The following is a 6,109-nucleotide window of genomic DNA, read 5'->3' on the forward strand; positions in this document are numbered from 1 at the left end:
GTCCCCATTGGTCACCGCAAGGACTTTGTCACCAACCGGGGCCGTGGTGACAAACCCCATTGTGTTGGCGTCACCCCCATAGACACCAGTTGTGGCCCCAGTTGGGTCACTGGTGACACTGGGTTGACCAGTCGCCCCCACAGCGACGTCCCCATCGGTCACACCCACCACATTGTCACATCCCGGTGACACGGTGACAACGTCGCCGATGGTGGTGGCATCTAAAGGGGCTTCGGTGACGCGTCCCCAAGGGTCCCAAGGGCCGCAGGTGACAACGGGTTGACCCGTCCCCCCCATATTAACATCCCCATTGGTGGTGATGTCGTCATTGTCACCTCCTGGTGACACGGTGACAACGTCGACCATGGTGGTGGCATCTGCAGGGGCTTCGGTGACGTCCCCAAAAGCGCCGCTGGGGTCACTGGTGACACTGGGTTGGTCACTGGGGACACTGGGTTGACCCGTCCCCCCCATACCAACGTCCCCATTGGTCACCGCAAGGACTTTGTCACCAACCGGGGCCGTGGTGACAAACCCCATTGTGTTGGCGTCACCCCCATAGACACCAGTTGTGGCCCCAGTTGGGTCACTGGTGACACTGGGTTGACCAGTCGCCCCCACAGCGATGTCCCCATTGGTGACACCCACCACATTGTCACATCCCGGTGACACGGTGACAACGTTGCCCATGGTGGTGGCATCTAAAGGGGCTTCGGTGACGCGTCCCCAAGTGTCCCCAGGGCCGCAGGTGACGACGGGTTGACCCATCCCCCCCGTATTATCGTCCCCCTTGGTGATGACGTCGTCATTGTCACCTATGGGGGAGGCGGTGACAACGTTGACCATGGTGGTGGCATCTCCAGGAGCTTCGGTGACGTCCCCAAAAGCGCCGCTGGGGTCACTGGTGACACTGGGTTGGTCACTGGTCACACTGGGTTGGTCACTGGGGACACTGGGTTGACCAGTCACCCCCATAGAAACGTCCCCATTGGTCACCGCAAGGACTTTGTCACCAACCGGGGCCGTGGTGACAAACCCCATTGTGTTGACGTCACCCCCATAGACACCAGTTGTGGCCCCAGTTGGGTCACTGGTGACACTGGGTTGACCAGTCGCCCCCACAGCGACGTCCCCATCGGTCACACCCACCACATTGTCACATCCCGGTGACACAGTGACAACATCGCCCATGGTGGTGGCATCTAAAGGGGCTTCGGTGACGCGTCCCCAAGGGTCCCAAGGGCCGCAGGTGACAACGGGTTGACCCGTCCCCCCCGTATTAACATCCCCATTGGTGGTGACGTCGTCATTGTCACTTATGGGGGACGCAGTGACAACGCCGACCATGGTGGTGGCATCTCCAGGAGCTTCGGTGACGTCTCCAAAAGCGCCGCTGGGGTCACTGGTGACACTGGGTGGGTCACTGGTCACACTGGGTTGGTCACTGGGGACACTGGGTTGACCCGTCCCCCCCATACCAACGTCCCCATTGGTCACCGCAAGGACTTTGTCACCAACCGGGGCCGTGGTGACAAACCCCATTGTGTTGGCGTCACCCCCATAGACACCAGTTGTGGCCCCACTGGGGTCACTGGGGACACTGGGTTGACCAGTCGCCCCCACAGCGATGTCCCCATTGGTGACACCCACCACATTGTCACATCCCGGTGACACGGTGACAACGTTGCCCATGGTGGTGGCATCTAAAGGGGCTTCGGTGACGCGTCCCCAAGTGTCCCCAGGGCCGCAGGTGACGACGGGTTGACCCATCCCCCCCGTATTATCGTCCCCCTTGGTGATGACGTCGTCATTGTCACCTATGGGGGAGGCGGTGACAATGTTGACCATGGTGGTGGCATCTCCAGGAGCTTCGGTGACGTCTCCAAAAGTGTCGCTGGGGTCACTGGTCACACTGGGTTGGTCACTGGTCACACTGGGTTGGTCACTGGGGACACTGGGTTGGTCACTGGGGACACTGGGTTGACCCGTCCCCCCCATACCAACGTCCCCATTGGTCACCGCAAGGACTTTGTCACCAACCGGGGCCGTGGTGACAAACTCCATTGTGTTGGTGTCACCCCCATAGACACCAGTTGTGGCCCCACTTGGGTCACTGGTGACACTGGGTTGGTCACTGGTGACACTGGGTTGGTCACTGGTGACACTGGGTGGCTCCGTCCCCTTGCCGACTACGTCACCGGCCGTTGTCCCCTCGCTGAAGACATCACCAGCCGTTGTCCCCTTGCCGACTACGTCACCGGCCGTTGTCCCCTCCTTGATGACGTCACCGGCCGTTGTCCCCTCCTTGATGACGTCACCGGGTGTGGTCCCCTCGCCGCTGACGTCACTGGCCGGCGGGGGAGGGGCGGGGCGGGGACAGGGCGGGGCCGCGACGCAGCAGCCAATGGCGGCTGAGGGGGGAGGGGCACAGAGAGGGACCTGTAGGCGCCTCCGGGGGGGCGGGAGCGACCCCCATAGAGCCCATAGGACCCTGTACAGCCCCATAGGACCCTGTGCAGCCCCATAGGACCCTGTACAGCCCCATAGGACCCTATAGATCACCACAGAGCCCCATGGCACCCGTAAGACTCTATAGCACCCTATGGCACCCATGGAGCCCCATAGCACCCTATAGTGCCCCATAGCCCCCCCATAGCACCCATAAGACTGTAGAAGCACCCTATGGCACCCATAGAGCCCCATAGCACCCATAGGACCCCTATGGTACCCATGGAGCCCCATAGCTCCCTATAGACCCCTACAGCACCCTATGGGACCCACAGGACCCCCTCCCAGCACCCGTGGGACCCTATAGCCCCCTATAGCACCCAGATCACCCCATAGCACCCTATAGCAGCCATGGGACCCTATGGTGCCCTATGGCCTCCAGCACCCTATAGCCCCCGCAGATCACCCTCTAGCACCCATAGAACCCCCTATAGCACCCATGGGTCCCTATAGCCCCCCCCATAGCACCCTATAGAACCCGTACCACCCACACCACCCCCCTATAGCACCCAGAGCTCCCTACAGCACCCTATAGAACCTACAGCACCCGGATCACCCCCTAGGACCCCCCAACCCCCCATAGCACCCTATAGCCCCCATAGAACCTATAGCCCCCATATCACCCTGTAGCCCCCATAGAACCCCCTATAGCCCCCATAGAACCCCCCACTCCCCCATAGCTCCCCCCATATCACCCCAGAGCCCCCTATAGACCCCCGTAGCACCCATAGAACCTACAGCCCCCATATCACCCTACAGCCCCCCATAGCACCCATAGCCCCCATAACCCACATAGCCCCCTATAGCGCCCATAGCACCCCCCATAGCACCCATAGAACCCCCTATAGTCCCCATAGCCCCCTACAGCACCCATAGGACCCCATAGCCCCCATATCACCCTATAGCCCCCATAGCTCCCTATAGCCCCATAGCCCCCATATTGCCCTATAGCCCCCATATCACCCCATAGCCCCCATATCGCCCTATAGCCCCCATAGCTCCCTATAGCCCCATAGCCCCCATAGCCCCCATATCGCCCTATAGCCCCCATAGCTCCCTATAGCCCCATAGCCCCCATAGCCCCCATAGCCCCATATCACCCCATAGCCCCATAGCCCCCATAGCTCCCTATAGCCCCCATAGCCCCATAGCCCCATAGCCCCCATAGCCCCATAGCCCCCATAGCTCCCATATCACCCCATAGCCCCCAAAGCCCCATAGCCCCCATAGCTCCCTATAGCCCCCATAGCCCCATAGCCCCCATATCACCCCATAGCTCCCCATAGCCCCATAGCCCCATAGCCCCCATATCGCCCTATAGCCCCCATAGCTCTCTATAGCCCCATAGCCCCCATAGCCCTATAGCCCCATAGCCCCCATAGCCCCATAGCCCCCATAGCTCCCTATAGCCCCATAGCCCCCATAGCCCCATAGCCCCCATAGCTCCCTATAGCCCCATAGCCCCCATAGCCCCATAGCGCCCATAGGAGCCCAGGGCCCCCGCCCCCCACCCACCGAGCAGCAGCAGCCGCCGCAGCCCCATGGTCCGGCCGGGTGGGGGAGGGGACGCGGGGCCCCCCCTTTATCCGCCCCTCCCCCCCCCGGCCGGGCCCTGCGGGTGGGGGGAGGGGCGGCGGCGGCACCCCGGAATGTGGGGAACCCGCCCCGCCCCCGCGCGGGGACCCAGGCATCCGGGAGGGACCCAGGCGTCCGGGAGAGCCCCACCCCCACACACACACGCCGCAGGACCCACAGGACCCAGGAGTTCGGGACCCACAGGATAAGGGACCCAGGAGTTCGGGACCCACAGGATAAGGGACCCAGGATTTCGGGACCCACGCAATAAGGGACCCCGGAGTTCGGGACCCACACAATAAGGGACCCAGGAGTTCGGGACCCACACAACTCAGGAGTTCGGGACCCACAGTATAAGGGACCCAGGAGTTCGGGACCCACAGAACAAGGGACCCAGGAGTTCGGGCCCCACAGAACAGGGACCCAGGTGTCCGGGACTCATAAACATTAGGGGACCCAGGAGTTCGGGACCCACACAATAAGGGACCCAGGAGTTCGGGACCCACACAACCCAGGAGTTCTGGACCCACAGTATAAGGGACCCAGGAGTTCGGGACCCACACAACTCAGGAGTTCGGGACCCACAGTATAAGGGACCCAGGAGTTCGGGACCCACAGTATAAGGGACCCAGGAGTTCGGGACCCACAGGACAGGGACCCAGGTGTCCAGGACTCGTAAACATTAGGGGACCCAGGAGTTCGGGACCCACACAATAAGGGACCCAGGAGTTCTGGACCCACACAACTCAGGAGTTCGGGACCCACACAATAAGGGACCCAGGAGTTCGGGACCCACACAACCCAGGAGTTCTGGACCCACACAACTCAGGAGTTTGGGACCCACAGTATAGGGGACCCAGGAGTTCGGGACCCACAGAACAAGGGACCCAGGAGTTCGGGACCCACAGGACAGGGACCCAGGTGTCCAGGACTCGTAAACATTAGGGGACCCAGGAGTTCGGGACCCACACAATAAGGGACCCAGGAGTTCAGGACCCACAGGACAGGGACCCAGGTGTCCGGGACTCATAAACATTAGGGGACCCAGGAGTTCGGGACCCACAGAATAAGGGACCCAGGAGTTCGGGACCCATAGACATTAGGGAACCAGGAGTTTGGGACCCACAGAATAGAGGACTCAGGAGTTCGGGACACAGACACTGGGGGACCCAGGAGTTCGGGGTCCCCAGATTAGGGGACCCAGGTATTCAGGCCCCATAGATGAAGGGACCCAGGCGTCCGGGCCCCTTGGCCCAGTTTCCCTCCCGTGGGCGGGTTTTCCCCGCGGGGCCGGACACGTGCGGGGGACCCAGGCGTCCGGGGGGACCCAGGAGTTCGGGTCACACCCATCCCCCCCCCACCCCGCCCCGGACGCCTGGGTTCCCACGAGCCACGTGCCGCGAACCCGCACCCGCCAATTACACCCCCGGGGCCCCTCCCCCACCCACGCGCGGCCCGAACGAACCGGGGAGGAGCCTCAGGGACCCAGGAGTTCGGGAGGGACCCAGGAGTGCGGGAGGGACCCAGGAGTTCGGGAGGGACCCAGGAGTGCGGGAGGGGACCCAGGAGTGCGGGAGGGACCCAGGAGTGCGGGAGGGGACCCAGGAGTCCGGGAGGGACCCAGGAGTTCGGGAGGGACCCAGGAGTGCGGGAGGGACCCAGGAGTGCGGGAGGGGACCCAGGAGTGCGGGAGGGGACCCAGGAGTTCGGGAGGGACCCAGGAGTGCGGGAGGGACCCAGGAGTCCGGGAGGGACCCAGGAGTTCGGGAGAGGACCCAGGAGTTCGAGAGGGGACCCAGGAGTCCGGGAGGGACCCAGGAGTCCGGGAGGGACCCAGGAGTTCGGGAGGGACCCAGGAGTGCGGGAGGGGACCCAGGAGTTCGAGAGGGGACCCAGGAGTCCGGGAGGGACCCAGGCGTTCTGTTCCCCGCCCCCCATCCCGCTCCGCGCACCGCCCGGGTCGGGGGGGACGGGGCGGGGGGGGGGTTTGGCGCGTCGGCGCGTGCGCGGCGCGGGGAGGGGGCGG

This window comes from Caloenas nicobarica, chromosome 35, assembly GCF_036013445.1.
Source record: "Caloenas nicobarica isolate bCalNic1 chromosome 35, bCalNic1.hap1, whole genome shotgun sequence".
Taxonomy (NCBI): domain Eukaryota; kingdom Metazoa; phylum Chordata; class Aves; order Columbiformes; family Columbidae; genus Caloenas; species Caloenas nicobarica.